The sequence below is a fragment of the Macaca mulatta genome, chromosome 7 (genome assembly GCF_049350105.2).
Source record: "Macaca mulatta isolate MMU2019108-1 chromosome 7, T2T-MMU8v2.0, whole genome shotgun sequence".
In the NCBI taxonomy this organism is placed as follows: Eukaryota; Metazoa; Chordata; class Mammalia; order Primates; family Cercopithecidae; genus Macaca; species Macaca mulatta.
Genome location: NC_133412.1, coordinates 100,952,535 through 100,973,617, shown reverse-complemented (window position 1 = coordinate 100,973,617; position 21,083 = coordinate 100,952,535). Strand labels below are relative to the sequence as shown.

General features: G+C 35.8%; 1 long non-coding RNA gene across 1 annotated transcript; it reads left to right on the top strand.

Annotated features, from left to right (window-relative positions):
• Positions 1 to 12,197: 12,197 nt before the first annotated feature.
• LOC106999373 (uncharacterized) lies at positions 12,198 to 20,561 on the top strand. Its single transcript, XR_001446179.2, has 2 exons — positions 12,198 to 12,370; positions 20,321 to 20,561. It is a non-coding gene; the product is annotated as an uncharacterized LOC106999373 (long non-coding RNA).
• Positions 20,562 to 21,083: the final 522 nt, after the last annotated feature.

Here is a 21,083-nt window from a genome sequence, read left to right as displayed (position 1 = left end):
GAGGGGGCAGGAACACCACCTCAAAACACATTTTCTGTCCACAAAGTAAGGAAAGGAAAACAGTATTATGCAAAGCAACAAGATTAACATAATAATCCTTCTTCTCAGACTATAAAAGAGTTAAGGGTAAAAGTAACCTCTACCCACCAAGGTTTTCCACTCCACTTCAGGGTCCAGGTGCGGGACTAAACTAATGGCTGCAGAACAAAATGAATCATAAAATGCAACCTTGAAGGCTCATTCACCCATTTTCCTTAAATGAGGCTATGGTTGGACAAATTGGATGAAGGCCATTTTTCCATAATTCACGATCCAAAGTTAAAATATTTTCACAAACACAAATTTACAAATGGAAACCACAAAAAAAAGAACTGGTTTGACCTTTTCAAAAATGGAATACCAAAATAATTTGTTTTAATAGCAACAGAAAATGACTTTGAAGAGTCTTGCAACAGCAGTTAAATGTCGTAATCCAAACGCGACCCAGAACTTCTGTGAGCATTACCTACCGGTCAGAATTAGCCACATGTTTCTGCTGAACAACACAGGAGGCTGTGAAACTGCAATCCTACCTTTTGCCCCCCCAGAATTATGTGTTTATTAATGTCAAAAACGACATCATCTTTACACATTCATGTATACTCACTTCCTATATCAAAACTGGCAGGAAATAGATACTTATCAAATTTTGGTTGATTTAATAGTGTATTAATGAATAAAAGAACATGGCAGCCTAGGTTTGACTCAGGTATTTTGATCCAAATAAACCTGAAATGCCACTAGAGGCAAAATACTGTTTTTCTCCCCCAGCTCTTACAGTGATTTATGAATGTTTAAATTGATGTGTTAAAATTTCCCTATACAATATAATAGTAAGTTGTGTCACCAAGTAATAGAAAAGTCAGAACATTCCAATGTGATACTGAAAAGAAATGCTGACTAATTGGGCTGGAGTTGAAATGGTGTTATACATAACCAGAGAAGTGACACATTAAGGAACTCTTTCTTTCTTGGGAATTTAAGTGATCCCTTGGTCAGTAGAAACGGTAATAGCTTTTTAGAAACCTGCTGTGGCTGAGAATGAATTGGCCATCCATGAGTGGTTAGTAGTGGTCTTTGTCAAAACTACATTGTGAGACATTAGCTACACCCTATGGTGGTAGATTTTGTGAAGAGGTCATGAGTGGAACACATTTGGTAACAGAAAAATCCTGCCACCTACAGAGCCCATCTCTATAGGGCATATTAATTGTTAGGCTGGCAATTCTTTTACAATACCACATTACACATCAAATTATCTTCCTTGTTTCAATATTATGCTTCTCAAGCTCTTATTGTCCAAATTTGTGCTATAAAAAAGCCCATCAAGAAACATAGAATAACTGTAACTGAATATCTCATTTCAGTTTTAATATCCAAACACAAAGCCTAAATCTTTTTTATAATCCATTTCCTAATGCAGCTTTATTTCATTTTCTTATTTTATGTTAGTAATGTGGCATGCATTAAATCAGTGTGTTTATTTTGCCTGTAATTTTATTTCTTTTCTTACCCAATGTTGTTCAAAACATGAAAAATATTAATCCTAATTAGATCACACTCAGTCTTTTTTTTATTTTACATTTTTCATTTTTCTTCTCTTCCAGTGTCAGGTCGCTTTTGTAATGTTGTTATCTGTGATTGTAAGGAGAACATTTATTTTCTCATGGCTTTAGATCAATTAGTGCTTATGTCTAAAGTCTTTTAAAGACAACAGTTGTCAAATAGTGCTTTCAGGAAGTGTAGTACCAGAATTACCTGAAGACTTGTTAGGAATGAACATTCTTGGCCCATGCCTCAGATCTAAGGAATCAAAACCTCTGGGGGTGAAATCTGTAAATCTGTACTTTAAAACGTTCTTAGGCAAACAAAAAGTTGAGAACCATTGCTCAAGGGCAGTGTAATTTTAGTATATTCTTCTCCAGACAAAATGGAAAAAAATGCTTTTTAAACTCATATTTATTTTCCATTTCTTTGTGCTTTTAAGTAGTGTCACCCTTATAAAGAATCATATTAATGTTACAAATGATAAATTTGATACTCAAGTTACATCTAAAATTTATTTGATTCTTTTAGCATCCCTGATTTTTTTTAACTTAGAAAAAGACAACCTAATTTTTTCAGATAGACCTAAAGTACTAGTTTGGGAAAAGAAATACAAAATTAGTTTAACAGTAAGCATAAAAGTACAGAAGCATAATATATATGCAAATTTTAAATAAAATTATTAAGTATATTTTACATTGCAAAGAATATGAAATAAATTTAGTCTCAAAAACAATAATATATTATAAATTCTGTCTTATATAAAGTATAATTTTCATAGTCTATTTAATTCAGCTAGTATTTATAATTTGTTTAATATCAACACAAGACTTAATGGGAATGTGCAGTCATAAATATTGCATATTATATGACTAAGATAATGTGCTGCATAAAATTAGAAACGATGACAGCAAAACCATGTTAAATGTAAATTTACCTAATAACATTATACATTGACAGAATGTAGTTTTTTAATGACCAAGAACACTCAGTAGGGTCTCCAATAAACATCAACACATTTGACTTTTCTGTTTTATGAAGCAAAAGTTTGAATTACACTAGATATAGTGCTTCTATGGGAATTTATATTTCACAGTATTTTCAGAATTTTATGTTATACATTGATTTAAAACATTATAAAACATAAATTTAAATATGATACACTATTATGTCTTCCTTTTGGTAGAAAGCGTCCGTTCAGTAGTGTACAGTTTGCAATATCTTCCAAGTGCCATATACACATTTAAAATTAGCCTACACAAAACAGGTACTTTATTGGTTCGTCTGACTTTACATCCAAGGAGGCCTTGATGAGGTCTAAATTCAGAGATTTATATAATATGAGAAGTCAGTCTCTCTTTTTCAAGACTGCTAATCTCTGCTTGCGCTTGCCTGTTACACGCAGGCATGTTCTTTTTGTGTGATTGCATGGTGGCACCTGCTAGTTTGGAGCTGTAGATCAGGATACTGAAGGAAACAAAGGAAGCTCCTCTCATAGCGCTGACTCAAATTGTTCTAATTTAGGTCAATAATTGCTCTCTCTGAGCTAATTATTGGCTGACAAGGTAAGTTCTCTGATTAGCTAAGCATAGTTCAGATGTAAGCATGTAAGAATGCAGTGAGTGAGAGGACAGGCTCAGTCTAACTGGGTTGGTTTAGTAAGAAATGGGGTACAGGTAACTACCCAAAAGATTATGGGACAGAAAATTGAATATCTTATAGGATTATTGAGTGAGCCTAGCTCTCTATTACCATCAGAACCTAAAAGTGACTTTGTGGTTCTCTATGTCAATATTTAGTAAATCATATAAAATAATCATTTGATTCTTTAGGAAACACATTTTGTTAAGAGTAATATGCAATACGATCTAAGAATAAGACAGATATTAAATCAGTCACACAAAGAAGAATAAGTAGATTACAATTATTCATTTTTGTTTGTGCTTTAGGTGTTTCTGTTTCCCTTCAAGGCATTGGTCTAGTGGATGATCTACAAATAATAGTTAATGATGGTGCCAAATTATGCCTTAACTTACTATAGGTAACTAAGACCATGAAATAATATTAATATTTTAGTAAAGGCAAAAGGTGTTCATCTGGAGACAACTCTATTCATAAATAAAATGGATGAATACACTTAAGTGTAGTTTCCAAGTGTGGAGAAGTAACCAGTTATAGCCAATATTTGAAAAGGAATTGGCAGTATTGTTAAGGTACCCTAAGGAACTGTTATAAGCATTTTCTTTACCTCTAGACCTCAAATCAATTTTATTTTCATATAAAAATATAGAGAGGTCATAAAAAATTAAATCATTAATAATTTTACAGTAGCATACCTATGAACAAGTAATATAGTTCTTATTTTTCAAATGAGGAGACAAAGTCACAGAAAATAAATAACTTTTCATACAGGTAATGTATTAGTTATATATTGCTGTATTGCCAGTTACCAACATATTACAACTTAGTGTCTTCAAACAACACCTCTTTATAAGTCAATAGAACCTTGACTAACTGTCTTTCCACGGTGTATAGGGCCCAGAAGTTATTATGAAATCCAGGTTTGCTTTCAGGGGATTTGGTTTAGTTACTATACCAGCAGGTAGTTTTTGTGTATTTGCTTTCCAAAGGGTGGATAATTTTTGAAGTGAAGGCAGAGAAGTCTTAATAAATCATATATTTATGAAATACTCATTACATTTGTATATTCTTTAAAGGCCTCTGTCAGCTAAATTAAATAAAAAATTATGTAAAAAATTAGTAGTAGATTGACAGGTCACTTTGTAAACCTAGAAGAGTTTTGGGTTATAACTAACAAAGTTTTCAAAAGAAATTCTGCCCAATCCTATTATGTAAGTAGAGAAAAAATGAAACCAAAAAACAAAGGAGTTCTTAGATATAGCTAAGTTGCCTTTTTTTTTAGAGGTAAATTTTCCCCTACTACTGACTTTTGACATTATCTTTTTTATCAGAGGCATAATGTTCAGTGCTTAGAACTGATGATTTGCTGAACACAAAAGATTACTTAAGGGAAATGTCAGCCCCAGAGAACTTCAGTTCAGGCCTATAGCAGCAATGATACTATAACGATGATATATATCCATGTGTGGTGTTAAGAACAGATTCTGGAGCCAGACTAACTGAGTTCAAATTTCCGCTCTGGAAAGTAATTTCACTTTTCTCTGCTTTAATTGTCCTCATCTTTCAAATGGGATTTTTTATTAGATACCTAGCTCGTGCGGTTGTTTTGAATATTAAATGAGTTAATATATGTTAAGTGCTAATAAAATAACATAAAGTATTACAAATCTTGGTTTAGACAACTATCCTAAATGATAACTTATACCCTATCCATGAGTAAATATACCCTATCCATGAATTCAGGGTATAAAATATACCCTATCCATGAATTCAGTAGAATGGTGACAAAGAGTGTTTGTGTTTTTAGTTTTGTTTTGTGTATTTTGAATCTTGTCTTTAAGCTCATATGCCTATAGCTAACACTTCTCATCGTTTTTGATTAGATAGACAGAGATGAAATGCATTATACATGTACCATTGCCACCCCTAGATCTAAGATTATCTTGAATGGCTAACCTATGGCCTAAAGTCCCTGACTGCGTGAAATAACACTGAATTTTTTTGCTGCATGGTGCTAATATGTCATTGTCCGGCTTTTAGCCAGCCCCTCTCAGAGGATTTGTACTGCCACGAATATAATTTTCACATTCATAGGATTCATTTCTAGATAATTAATGACTGTCTTACTACCACTCCAGTTTAAATAGTGCATGTGCACCCTGCTGAGAAACTCTTTATTTGGACATAGAAATTAATGATTCAGACCGTTTTATTTCTTCCAAGTGCAAGGGTCTATGAGAAATAAACGAATGGTCCTGACAGACAAAGTAAGTTATAGTATCGTACTGCTATGGAATATTTCATAAAGCTTCCGTTGTCTTAGCGCAGATGCCTCCAAGAGTAGTTCGCTGTAATTGCTGTAGAAGAGTTAAGGGCAGAAAAATAAGATTCATTCTAGATGTGAAAATTAAGAATATCTTGTTAGACATAGAATTTGGCAAGCATACAAAAGACATTTTAATCGCTTTAGAAAAGTAGAAAGGTAATGTTGATAAAAATAAGATCTTATATTTCATGTTATTTCTCTAAAGCAGCGTTTTGACTCAATGTTATTTGGAGTGGAGTCAAATAGATAGATTCTACAAAAAGAAAATTCTTCCTCCAGGCTCACGGTAAGCTCAAAGCAGTGGCTAAAAAATTGCACAATACCATGAGGTTAGTTGTTACTTTGAGCTGTGAACAGTATTTTATCAAAAGCCAAAGAAACTATGTCATCTTTGCTATTTCAACTTTCTCTTTTGGCCTTCAATTAGGTTTAAAGTAAAGAGAATAAAGTAGAATTTTAATAGGAGTTATTATTTCAAGTTATAGGAATACAAGATTGAGTGAAAAAGAAAAAAAGAAAAAAAAAAAACAAACATTGAAATGAGGAAATTACAGTTCCAAGCCATGATTCCAAACTCCCTATACTCTATTGGGCACATTTTTAAAGGTAGTTATTTTACCTGGAACATGGCAATTCTATAACTTATAATAGTCTATGTCTATATTCCATTCTATTTCTATAATTATAATATTCAATATTGTAATTCTATAATAATGAGTCAGTAACATTTATGTGGTTTTATTGTATACTAGGTATTGTCATTAGTCCTTCTAAGAGCTACAGTGAGGATTAAATAATTGATATGACAAACCTTGGATAATCATAGAATCTATACATTTATTACCTGGCACCTATGATTACCATCTTCCTCCACATCATCAGGTCTGGTTATGTTTGTTTTGAGCCTATGAAAATAGATGCTAAATAAAGTATTTAAGTTTTGAAAAATCTGCGTTCTAGAATGGTGGTGCTCATACCAATTTCCATATACAAATATCTAACAACATTCCTAATGATACCATTAAACTATTCTCGTATAATCTTATGACTTATTTAAGAGTTGCAATGTTACAAAATTAGCCTCACTTATTTTGTGCTGTGATTTTTTTCTTACATTGTGGTTATTTTAATTTGCAACAGAAAGTTATATAAGAGTAGAATTTTAGTGTGAATAAGAGACCATTTAGTTTTTTAAAATGTCATTTGACAATTTGACAATGTAAACAGGAAGCAAAGAATAGATATTGACAAAAGGAGGTACAATTGTAGTTCAGCTGTTAACAGATAGCTTTGTACCTTGTTCTTAAAAATAAATACAAATTTTAAATTCACAATAATTTCGATGATTTATGACAGTATAAATGACTTTCATTTTGCATCTCTGAATTAGAATGGAAAAATATCTACATATACATATGTTTGTGTATATATATTAAAATTAAGCATGTAATTTTACTATTTAAGATATAAGCTTGCTAATTGGTATCTTATGGTGCAGATAAATCTGTTAGTACTACTTGTTTTAGTGGACATAATGAGAAATTTTTCATTGGCTCCTTCTCCAAATATCAATTAACACATTTTGAGAACACCCTGTTTTTGAAGTAATTTTATGAGTCTCAATGCAGATGTCTAAAAACTTTAGGCAGTTTCCAGAATTATATGGTTGTGCTGGAGATACACACACACACACACACACACACACACACACACACACACACATGATTGCTGACAATGAGTTTCTAAAGATCATATAATTTTTGGGTAAAATAGAATAACGTTCTGCTTCTGGTCTTCATAATAAAAGAGAAATCAGGACTAAGAAGTCAAGTGTTTATTATATAGGGTATTAATTTTTATTCTTTTATTTATTGATTTATCTTCTTTAGGTGTATGCAGAGATGAACGCACTAATTGTTCAAAATAAACAATTTGAATTCAAAGCAAAGTATATTTTTGGAATATCAATTATAACTTATTACAGAGAAATGACAATATAAAATGCCAACTTTCTAATTTATTTGTTTTACTTTTGTGACTCTCAGTCTTCTTTTTAGAACATAGTGTATATTTTAGGTAAGTCCAGACAGCAGCCAGCACTACATTTGGTTTAAAATCCAGGTTTATAATGACTTCATCTTTCAGCCAGCCAAAGGCTAGTACCTTGTGTCTGCCATCGTGCATATGCTCTCCTCAGCTCCCGACTGAGAAAACATGCCTGCAAGCACTTCCCTGCCTGAGATTATATTAAAAATCCATACCTGGGCTAGCAGCATGAGTTCAAGTTGATTATTGTTCTAGATCTGTGACTTCCCATTCATCCTCCTAAAGATATAAATGGTTGCTTTTCAATAGACCACATACATAGGAATGATTATGAAGGCAAGATTTAGTAACAATAATATACATAGTACTCTAATGGGATTGAATTGGAACACCCACATTAAACTCTCTTAAAATATGTGGAGCAGAACACACGAGAGAAAGCAAAAGAACAAGCGCACATCGCAGAGCTGCGAGTTGCATACTCTGTGCATACCAATACTGTCGCATCAACATTACTAAGGCTTCTGGGTAACGTTTGCCACATCATATTGTGATGTGCGTTTGTTTTTATATTTTACTCTAAAAGGCAAAATAACTCCATATGATGACAGAGGGAGCGCACACACAAAATTCCCTTTCAGAAATAATAAAAGTGGTTACAGGTAATTCAAATTGTGTACTGTTTTAAAAGGTACCTGCCTAACACTTTAAGTTGGCAAAGCATCTTGGAAGGCTGTTAAATCCATATTTACATTACTTGAATTGTGACCCTAGCCTAACATTTCCATGGTGGGAGACATCTTTCATTTAGCAGGCAGCAGCCTATTCAGCTTTTGAGAGCTTAATCGATAGATGGTTCAGGTTTTCTACTGAACAAAAATCTAAATGTCTACCCACAGGTTTTGGTAGCCAACATCAATATCCAACTGCTGTTTCACACAACATGGCTTCAAAGGCTGTGTAACTAACATCATGTCACTGCACCTATGTCTTTTTAAAGCCAGGTTCCTCTAGGGCCTCTCATTATAGCTCATATTTCAAGGTATCTTTCAGCAACAATGAATTGTATTAATCAAACTTACGTTTTTTGCGTGTGCTTCACTTTATTGCACTTCATAAATGATACATTTTTTCACAAATTGAAGGTTTGGGGCAATCTTGCATCAAGCAAGTCTACTCATTCTATTTTTCCAACAACATGCTCACCTGGTATCTCTATTTGACATTTTAGTAATTATCACAACATTTCACACTTTTTAGTTGTTGTTATTATTATTATTTTAAATATTTTAACTTTTATTTTAGGTTCATGGGAATATGCGCAGGTTTATTCTTTACGTAAATTCTCCACTCAGGGGTTTGATGTACAGATTATTTTGTCTCCTGAGTAGTAAGCATAGTACCCAACAATTTATTTTCCCTGAACCTCATCCTCTTCCCTCAAGCACACCCCAGTGTCTGTTGTGCTGCTCTTTCTGTCAATGTGTTCTCATTATTTAGCTCCCAGTGATAAGTGAAAATATGCAGTATCGCGTTTTCTGTTCCTGTGTTAGCTTGCTAAGGATAATGGCCTCCAAGCTCCATCCATGTTGCTGCAAAGGACAGATCTCATTCTTTTTCATGGCTGCATAGTAATTCATGGTGTATATATGTACCGTACTTTCTTTTTCCAGTCTACCACTGATGGGAATTTAGGTTGAATCTTGGGTATCTATTACCTAAATTACATATAAAAGCAGAAAAGAAATATGACAAATAGAACATGAAAGTTAAACAGTATCTTTTCAGGTTCAGTGACATAAATATTCTTGTTATCTAAAGGTATAGAGCCCAGTGTTTTATTTCCTATAGTGCTTTTATAGCAAAAAACTTTGCAGAATTAGATAGACCAGATTGAGTCCCCGGTCTTACATCCTTTTAGCTAGGTAAACTTGAGCTTTGGGATTTTCAGATTCAGATCTTGCAGGCAAATAAGATTTCTTTGATATTACTTGAGGATGACAATGTCTATTTTGCAGATTATTAGGGTAATGAGTTTATTTATGTGGACTATTTTGGGATATTTTAAAACTATGTACAGACCTAAAAAATTTCTCATAATCTTTGCAGAACCGGGAAGGCATACAGACATACAGACATAATACAACTGTAAGAGTTACAGTTTCTCATGCTTTTGTTTTCTAACTGCTCTGGCCACTGTTTTAGAAGGAATGGTGAGTATATGGAAAAATTCCTGAAAAAACGAAGTTTTAGAATATTAAATTATTACATATTTCATTCAGAATGTTTTAAAAGGTAAAACCAATGATTGAACGCAATTCATGGGATGATCCGGTCCATATTCATCTACCATAATTTAACAATCTTTTGCTCATCTACTGAGGGGAAGGGGAAATGTAGAAATGTAAGATAAATGATCTGCAAAGAGATACACACCAGAGGTATGTGGGACTGTAACTGTGTAGGTCTGCAGGCAAACTGGGTGAAGGAGGAAGGTGGGGAAGAAAGGCATTTAAGATTTACTCTTTCTGTTTTCTTCTCAATTTTAAAGCCTGATGGAACATAAGTTTCTCTACAGTAAACCTTCAGTGAAAATCAGTTTCATATTGTGTTAATAATGACTTCATCAAGAGCATTGGAAGCTCTATCATATTTTGATGCTCAAAATAAAACATCGTTTTTATAGCTTAATCATCTCACACGGTCAATTAATGTCTCCCCTCCAGACTGACACTTTGAACATTATTATTAACACTGCTGTCCTGAAACCATCATCAGCTTGCAGTGCAGCCAATCCGGGCGAGGCGGCGGGCGCCTGTAGTCCCAGCTACTCGGGAGCCTGAGGCAGGAGAATGGCGTAAACCCGGGAGGCGGAGCTTGCAGTGAGCCGAGATCGCGCCATTGCACTCCAGCCTGGGCGACTAAGCGAGACTCTGTCTCAAAAAAAAAAATAAATAAATAAAGCACAGTGTTCAGGTGCTGCCTGAGGGCAGGATTCAAAATTGTCATATCAATGCATAACCACATTTCATTTTTTGGAACAAGTTCCATTACTTAAAAATTGTGGTTTCATTTTCTTATTTTCATATCTAGATTTTAATATTATGTGCATGCCTATATAAGCATTACATATATTATTCAGTTATGTGTGAGTGTAACTCAAATTTCTTGTAATGTGTATGTGCAGTTTAATATAAGACAGATTATTGATTAGGAAATAGTTAACAATTAATAGTAGACATTGGCCAATCTCAATTACTAAACCAGAAAAAAAGTTTATTTAAATTTACTGACTGTTTTTTAGTCACTACACAAATCATTTAAAAGAGAATACCACAGATGAAATCTGCAGATCCACTAACTGGTTATCAGTTTATCAAGACTGATTGTGTCCACTGCCCTTCAGAAATCACATGGATTTGTGCATTATGCAGATCTTTTCTGGTCTTCTCCATCTTTTCCCATCCTGAACTAGAAGTAGAAGTCTATTGAATTTTTCTCTGATACTTCGTTTTGCGTTTAGTAGAAATACATACACACATTACCCTAGGCTGCTCTGCAGTACATTAAAATGTCCTTTTGCTTTCCAGTAATTTCAAATATCTCAACTGAATTTCTCAGTTGAAAAATCAAAGTTTTAATTCTTATCCATCTTTCAACACAAAAAATGTTAATATTGAATTATAATTTGTTGCCAGCACTTTTGTTTGTTTTGTTTTGTTTTGAGACGGAGTTTCACTGTGTTGACCAAGCTGGAATGCAGTGGCCAGATCTCGGCTCACTGAAACGTTCCAGGTTCAAGCGATTCTCCTGCCTTAACCTCCTCAGTAGCTGGGATTACAGGCAAGCACCACCACGCCCTGCTAATTTTTGTATTTGTAGTAGAGATGGGGTTTCACCATGTTGGCCAGTCTGGTCTCGATCTCCTGACCTCAAGTGATCCTCCCACCTCGGGCTTCCAAAGTGCTGGGGTTACAGGCGGAAGCCACCCCGTCTGTCCCAGCACCCTTGATAAATATATAAATCTTACTCTATTAATTGAACTAAGAACATCTTTATAATCCTCCAAATATCATTTATTATTATTAAACATTAAAACATATTTATTCTGCTTACCAAACTTTGCATCTCCTCAGAATGCCTAAATATTTTGCTATGTGAAGGTTTGAGTGGAAGTTTCAGACAACACATTTTGATGGCAAATGGTGAAATTTCCTGTTGAGAAATATGTTGATTACAAGAAATAAGAGAGACAGTAGATTTTCAAAACCTTTTAAAACTTTATTTTAGATGAATATTCAGAATTATTTTACTTATAGATTGCACTCTTCTAAGGCACTGACACATTTTGACAACTGTGTGTTTTTGAAGCAAATTTTGACTGATTTAATAAATGACAGCACAGACCAAAATTTTAAAATTTGCAAAATTCTCAAGATTTCTCAATTGTGCAAAGTCCCATGCTTTATTTTAATATTGTATACTTATTCTATACTTATTCTGTTTTTAAGGGGTGCTTTTTAACAGTTGACTTATTATCAAATAAACTTTCTATAATTTGACAGAACAACATAAACTCTTGTTTTGTCCTTTCTATCTAGAACATATATATGATGGTTGAGAAAGACACGTATTCTGATCATGAAGAAATAAATACAAGTTAAATATGACTAAGCAGAAAGATGGAAGGACCAGGAACAGTGATGCTAACTTGGAGCCACTATGCAGGCTCTAAACTCCTCTACAATCAGCCTCCCTTGTGAGAAAAAATACGTAAGTCACTTTTAAAATAAATAGAAACATGAACACACTTCTTAGCTGGTTTAAATATTTTAAAAACAATGATGAATTAAACACAAAAATATGGGAAAATGTCATTCTTTACTTTAAATTTTGAAATTTTCTTTACAGATCATGAGTTACTTAATGCTCTTTCACTCCTGAGTTTACATTGTAAATTAAAGTTGTGTCGGCTTTAAAAAATAACCAATTAAAAAGAATGATCTAAATTTATACCTTAATTTTAACTAATGGTATGATCTCTTATTATTTACCTCAGATAAAGTCCAAATGTTTGTAGGTCTATAGTTCTGATTATATACAATGAAATATCTTTCTCATAAATGTAGAATAAGTAGACTATATTTAATGCATTTACTTTTTGAGGAAAAGGAAACCCTTAATAAAATAGCTTCAAATATTTAGTTTTAAAAAATGAGAAAACAAATACATTACAGGACTTTTGGATTTATTACCAACATGTGAAGACCTCTGAAGTTGTCATTCCTGGCCTTACAATAATAATAATAAAAAAGCTATACAAATTGAAAATCAATGACTTTTCTTGAGTCTATCAGAAAACTGAGAAAGCAGGGCAAACATCACCATAAAATTGAGAGAAACTGGCACACCAGGGAGTCATAGCCAAGATCTACTTCCCGAAGCAGAAGTGGCTAGAGCCATAACTTGTATGAACACTTCAGTAGTAATTTTAACTAATTTGTGGGGGCCTAGTATGGATTAGTGTGAGGGAATAAGCTCATGGGGACAGTTTTCTTACTTCAGATTTGCATGAATTTGGCATTCAGGAACCCACTGGGTCCTAATGGTAAAAAGTTGAGAAAAAAATATTTTTAAAACTGGCAGAGATAGAAGAATAGTAATCATAGTGACATACAAGAGCCTTCTTCAAAACAAAAACATACCTTTTAGGGAAAAGGATATTACCAGAGCCTTATTACACCCAGAATAAGGGCATTGATTCATTTAACCTTTTTTTCTTCCCAGGGAGAAATTCTCCAATTCTTTATTTTATTTTATGTTAAGTTCAGGGGTACATATTCAGGATGTGCAGATTTGTTACATAAGTAAATGTGTGCCATGGTGAATTTGCTGCACCTACTAACCCATCACCTATATATTAAGCCTAGCACGCATTCGCTATTTTTCCTGATACTCTCCCTCTCTCTGCCCCTGCTAACAGACCCCAGTGTGTGTTGTTCCTCTCCCTGTGTGTATGCGTTCTCATTGTTACACTCATGCTTATAAATGTGAACATGCATGTTCTACTTGTAAGTAGAACATGCAATGTTTGGTTTTCTGTTCTTGCGTTACTTTGCTAAGGATAATGGCTTTCAGCTCCATCCATGTCCCTGCAGAGGACTTCATCTCATTTCCTTTCATGGCTGCATAGTATTCCATGTTATATATGTACCACATTTTGTTTACCCAGTCTATCATTGATGGGCATTTTGGTTGATTTCATGTATTAGCTATTGTAAATAGTGCTGCAATGAACATACACACCCATGTATCTTTATAATAAAATGATTTATGTTCCCTTGGGTACATACCTAGTAATGGGATTGCTGGGTCAAATGATATTTCTGGTTCTAGGACTTCGAGCAATTGCCACAGTCTTCCACAATGGTTGAACTAATTTACATTCCTAACAATAGTGTAAAAGCATTCCTATTTGTCAGCAACCTCAACAGCATCAGTTATTTCTTGACTTTTTAATAATTGCCATTCTGACTAGTGTGAGATGGTATCTCATTGTGGATTTGATTTGCATTTCTCCAATGATTAGTGATGTTGAACTTTGTTTTTTTTGCATGTTTGTTGGCCACATAAATGTCTTCTTTTGAGAAGCACCTGTTCATGTCCTTTGCCCACTTTTTAATATAGTTTTTTTTTCTTGTAAATTTGTTTAAGTTCCTTATAAATTCTGGATATTAGACCTTTGTCAGATGGATAGATAGCAAATTTTTTCTCCCATTCTGTAGCTTCTCTGTTCACTCTGATGATAGTTTCTTTTGCTAAGCAGAACTCTTTAGTTTAATTAGACCCCATTTGTTAATTTTTGCTTTTGTTGCTATTGTTTTTGGCATTTTTGTCATGAAATCTTTGTCTCTGCCTATGTCCTGAATGGTATTGCCTAGATTTTCTTCTAGGATTTTTATTGTTTTGGATTTTACATTTAAGTCTTTAACCTATCTTGAGCTAATTTATAAGGTGTAAGGAAGGGGGTCCAGTTTCAATTTTCTGCATATGGCTAACCAGTTCTTCCAGACCATTAATTAAATAGAAAATCCTTTTCCCATTGCTTGTTTTTGTCAGGTTTGTTGAAGATCAGATGGTTGTAGCTGTGTGCTCTTATTTCTGAGTTCTCGATTCTGCTCTATTGGTCTATGTGTCTGTTTTTGTACCACCACCCATGCTGTTTTGTTTACATGCTGGTCTGGTAGCCTTGTAGTGTAATTTGAAGTCAGGTAGCATGATCCCTCCAGCTTTGCTATTTTTGCTTAATGTTGTCTCTGCTATACAGACTCTTTTTTGTCCATATGAATTTTAAAACAGATTATTCTAATTCTGTGAAGAATGTCAATGGTAGTATAAGGGGAATAGCATTGAATCTATAAATTACTTTGAGTAGTATGGCCATTTAAATCATATTGATTCTTTCTATCACTTCCCTTCTTAGCTGTATTCCTAGGTATTTTATTCTCTTTGTAACAACTGTGGAATCTGAGTTCATTCATGATTTGGCTCTCTGCTTGTCTGTTGTTAGTGTGCAGGAATCCTTGTGATTTTTGCACATTGATTTTGTATCCTGAGATTTTGCTGAAGTTGTTTAGCAGCTTAAAAAGCTTTTGAGCTGAGACAATGGGGTTTTCTAGATAAAGGATCATGTCATCTGCAGAGACAATCTGGCTTCCTCTCTTCCTATTTGAATACCATTTGTTTCTTTCTCTTGCTCGATTGGCCTGGCCAGAACTTCCAATACTATGTTGAATAGGGGTGGTGAGAGAGGGCATCCTTGCCATGGGCCTCTTTTCAATGAAAATGCTTACAGCTTTTTCCCATTCAGTATGATATTGGTTGTTGGTTTGTCATAAACGGCTCTTAATATTTTGAGGTATGGTCCTTTAATACCTAGCTTATTGAGAGTTTTTAACATGAAGGGATGTTGAATTTTAACATGAAGTTTTGTTGAAAGGCCTTTTCTGCATCTATTGAGATGATTATGAGGTTTTTATCTTTAGTTCTGTTAATGCGATGGATTACGTTTATTGATTTGCGTATGTTGAACCAGCCTTGTATCCCGGGGATGAAGCCAACTTGATTGTGGTGGATAAGCTTTTGGATGTGCTGCTGGATTTGGTTTGCCAGTATTTTATTGAGCATTTTTGCATTGATGTTCATCAGGGATATTGGCCTGAAGTTTCCTTGTTTTGTTGTATCTCTGCCAGGCTTTGGTATCAGGATGATGCTGGCCTCATAAAATGAAGTAGGGAGGAGTCTCTCCTCTTCAATCATTTGGAATAGTTTCAGAAGAAATAGCATTGACTCCTCTTTGTACATCTGGTAGAATTCTACCATAATTCCATCTGGTCCTTGTCTTTCATTGGTTGATAGGCTATATATTACTGCCTTAATTTCAGAACTTGTTATTGGTCTATTCAGGGATTCAGTTTCTTCCTGGTTCAATCTTAGGAGGATTTATGTGTCCAGGAATTTATCCATTTCTTCTAGATTTTCTAGTTTATTTGCATAGAGGTGTTTATAGTATTGTCTGATGGTTGTTTGTATTTCTGTAAAGTCAGAGTTGATATGCCCTTTGTCATTTTTTATTGTGTCTATTTGATCTTCTCTCTTTTCTTATTAGTCTAGCTAAAGGTCTATTTTGTTAATTTAAAAAAAAAAAAAAAAAAAAACAGCTCCTGGATTTGTTGATTTTTTGAAGGGTTTTTCCTGTCTCTATCTCCTTCAGTTTTGCTCTGATCTTCCTTATTTCTTGCCTTCAGCTAGCTTTGGGGTTTGTTTGTTTTTGGTTCTCTAGTTCTTTAAATTGTGATGTCAGGATGTCGATTTGAAATATTTCTAGCTTTCTGATGTGGACATTTAGTGCTATACATTTCCCTCAATGCTGTTTTAGCTGTATCCCAGAGATTCTGGGACATTGTCTCTTTGTTCTCATTAGTTTCAAATAACTTATTGATTTCTGCCTTAATTTCATTTTTTACCCAGGAGTCATTCAGAAGCAGGTTGATACATTTCCATGTAGTTGTGCAATTTTGAGTGAGTTTCTTAATCTTGAGTTCTAATTTGATTGTACTGTGGTCTGAGAGACTGTCATGATTTTAGTTATTTTGCATTTGCTGAGAAGTGTTTTGCTTCGAATTATGTGATCGATTTTAGAGTAAGTGCCATGTAGCTCCAAGATGAATGTATATTCTGTTGTTCTTGAATGGAGAGTTCTGTAGATATTTATCAGGTTCACTTGATCTAGAGCTGAGTTTGAGTCCTGAATATCCTTGTTAATTTTCTCTCTTGATAATTTGTCTCATATTGACAGTGGGGTGTTAAAGTCTCCCACTATTATTATGTGAGAGTCTAAGTCTCTTTGTAGGTCTCTAAGAACTTGTTTTATGAATGTGGGTCCTCTAGAATTGGGTGCATGCGTATTTAGGGTAGTTACCTCTTCTTGATGAATTGAACACTTCACCATTATGTAATTCCCTTCTTTATCTTTTTTCATCTTTGTTGGTTTAAAGCCTGTTTTCTCAGAAACTAGAATTTCAACCCTACCTTTTACTGCTTTCCATTTGCTTGGTAAATTTTCCTGCATCTCTTTATTTTGAGCCTATGTGTGTCTTTGCATTTGAGATGGTTCGTTTGAATACAGCACACTGGTGGGTCTTGTCTCTTTATCCAGTTTGCCGGTCTGTGTCTTTTAATTGGGATATTCAGTCCATTTACATTTAAGGTTAATATTGTTATTTGTGAATTTGGTCCTATCATTATAATGCTATCTGGTTATTTTGCAGACTTGTTATTGTTGTTGCTTCATAGTATCATTGGCCTATGTGTTTCACTGTGTTTTTGTAGTGGCTGGTAATGGTTTTCCCTTTCCATATTCAGTACTTCCTTCAGGAGCTCTTGCAAGGCAGGCTTGGTTGTGCTGAACTCCCTCAGTATTTGCTTGTCTGAAAAGGATTTTATTTCTCCTTTGCTTATGAAGCTTAGTTTGGCCAGATATAAAATTCTGAGCTGGAAATTCTTTTATTTAAGATTATTGAATATTAGCCCCCAATTCTTCTGGCTTATAGGGTTTCCGCTGAGGAGTCCACTGTTATTCTGATGGACTTCCCTTTGTAGGTGACCTGGCCCTTAACAATTTTCCTTCATTTTGACCTTGGAGGTACTGATGATTATGTGTTTGGGGTTGATCTTCTCATGGAGTATATTACTGAAGTCGTCTGAATTTCCTGAATTTGAATGTTGGCCTGTCTTGCTGGGTTGGGGAAATTCTCCTGAATGATTTCCTGAAGTATGTTTTCCAACTTGGTTTTGTTATCCATATTTCTTTCAGGTACGTCAATCAGTTGTAGGTTCAGTCTTTTTACATAATTCCATAGTTCTCTGGTGTTTTTTTCATTCCTTTTCATTTTTTTTTTCTCTAATCTTATCTGCCTTTCTTATTTCAGCAAGATAATTTTTGAGCTCTGTGATTCTTTCCTCTGCTTGGCCTATTTGGTTATTTATACTTGTGGTTGCATTGTGAAGTTCTCATGTTGTGTTTTTCAGGTCCATCAGGTCATTTATGTTCCTCTGTAAACTGGTTATTCTGGTTAACAGCTTCTATAATGTTTTCATGGTTATTAGTTTCTTTGCATTGTTTTAGAACATACTTTAGCTCAGCAAAATTTGTTATTACCCACCTTCTGAAGCCTACTTCTGTCAGTTCATCCACCTCAAGCCTCCACCCAGTTCTGTGCCCTTGCTGGAGAGGCGTTGCAATCATTTGGAGAAGAGGCATTCTGGCTTTTTGAGTTTTCAGCATTTTTGCATTGATTCTTGCTCATCTTTGTGAGTTTATCTATCTTCAAGCTTTGAGGCTGCTGACCTTTGGAAGGGGTTTTTGTGGGGTCATTTTTGTAGATGTTGTTTTTGTTGTTGTTGTTTTCTGTTTGTTTGTTTTTCTTTTAACAGTCAGACCCTCTTCCTTAGGGTTGCTGCAGTTTGCTGGGGGTCCACTCCAGACCTTATTCACTTGGTCCCTCCCCCACCTGGAGTTGTCACCAGTGAAGGCTGCAGAACAGCAACGATGGCTGCCTACTCCTTCGTCTGAGAGTTCCATCCCAGAGGGGCACTGACGTGATGCCAGCAGGAACGCTCCTGTATAAGGCGCCTGGAGACCCTGTAGGGGATCTCAATCAGTTAAAGAGTATGTACAGGATCAGGGACCACTTAACAAAGCACTCTGGCTGCCTCTTGGCAGAGAGAGTGCACTGCACTGGAGGGAATTTCCCTTGTCCAGACTATCAAGACCATTCAGAGCCAGCAGGCAGGAAAAAAACTCAGTCTGCTGAACCGCAGAGACTGTGGCTGCCCCTCCCCACAGGAGTTCTGCCCAGGAAGATCAGAGCTCTGTCCAGAAACCTCTGTCTGGAGTTGGTGAAATTCCCACAGCAGGGGCCCCACCCCATGAGTAGGGATGGATCAAGGTTCCACCTAAAAAAGCAGTCTGACCATGATCTGCCACAGATGCTGTGCTCCTGACGTAAACCTCCCTTGTCTCCCCAGCACCACCAGTGGAAAAGAGCCAACTGGAGCCACAGTGATGGAAACCATCCCTTCCCCTGGGAACTCAGTCATCTTAGACAGTCTCCAGCCTGCTGCCACTGACCACATCCTGAGCAGTGATGAAAATCTGCACAGCTCTGTGCTTGGCACCCAAGGCTTTGGTGGTGTGGGCTCACAAGGGGGTCTCCTGATCTGTGGGTTGCACAGATCCATGGAAAAAGCATGATTTCTCAGGAAAGGTGGCATACTCACTCACTGCCTCCCTTGACTGGGGGTGGGAGTGCCCCTTGCCCCATGCAGCTCCCAAGTGAGGCATGGATCCACCCTGCTTTTCCTTGCTCTCTGTGGTTCATGCCAATCACCTTGTCAGTCCCAGTGAGAGAGTCTGGATACCTCAGATGAAGGTGCAGAATTCACTCGCTGTTTTGTTCTTCTAGGTGGGAGTCACAGACCACAGCTGCTTCTAATTGGCCATCTTGGCACCTCCCCATTTAGCCTTCTTTTCTCATCTAAGGGGGATGAAGGATGAAACTGTCCCAAAGAAAATATTATAAACCAATTAAGGGAGAAAATAAAATTCAACTAGTCTTGCAAAATAATTTGTGGCAATCATGAAATCCACTTCCCGCCGGGCGCGGTGGCTCAAGCCTGTAATCCCAGCACTTTGGGAGGCCGAGACGGGCGGATCACGAGGTCAGGAGATCGAGACCATCCTGGCTAACACGGTGAAACCCCGTCTCTACTAAAAAAATACAAAAAAAAAACACTAGCCGGGCGAGGTGGCGGGCGCCTGTAGTCCCAGCTACTCGGGAGGCTGAGGCAGGAGAATGGCGGGAACCCGGGAGGCGGAGCTTGCAGTGAGCTGAGATCCGGCCACAGCACTCCAGCCTGGGTGACAGAGCGAGACTCCGTCTCAAAAAAAAAAAAAAAAAAAAAAAAAAGAAATCCACTTCCCAATTTGGCCCACTTCCTTGTAGCTAGTTGCTGCTTACTCCCCCAGGATAGTGTAGCCCTTGTCACAAGACTGTGTTCCTTTTCTTTTCTATAGATAAAATCGAAGGCATGTGAGATGATATGCTTTCTGTTTGAGTTTCTCCTTTGTGTTAGGCATACTGATAAAACTGTTGATGCCAGTTGGTCTGAAGGGCCCAGCAAGGAGCCGGCTCACGGAAGAATGCAGTTTTCACATCGTGATGACTTAATCTTCCTTGACCTGACCAGTCAACAACCCCAATTCTCCAGACCCCGGCCCACCACAATCTCCTTAACAACCCTTGCCCAGAACCCCGCAAGCAGACAGATTTGAAGCTTGAGGATTCTTTCCATCTTTTTGCCCACTGGCCTTGTGATTATTAAACCCTTTTTCTGCTGCAAATTACGATGTCTCAGTGTATTGGTCTATTTCTGCTCAGTGGGCGTACGAATCTGGCAGTCCTGTATAGGGACAAAAGATAAACTACTGGCAAAACAGTTGTAAAAGTCATAACCTAAGACATAGGCCCACTGAAAGACTGATATTCAATCAGTCCACTATAGAACATATTTTTCTATCTTATAGTATAAAATTTAAACCAACATGACTCCAATATAAGGGGATAGACAAAAGAGCTACAAGAAACAGACACTGTTTGAAGATGAGTACTTAAGGAAACCCAAAGTTAACGGAGGAGACAAAAACAAGGACACTAGAGGAATTTGAAATCTTCAGAAACTTGAGCTGTAACAAATATTAAATGGAGTGCAACTCCAAGACAGATTACCATATATCCTCAGTTTAACTTTATCTCAGTATCAGTTTATCTCAGCATCAATTTATCTCAGTATCTATTATCGATACAACATGTCTGGTCTCAGCAATGGCAAAACAAATTATAAAACATGGTAAAAGGCAAGGAAA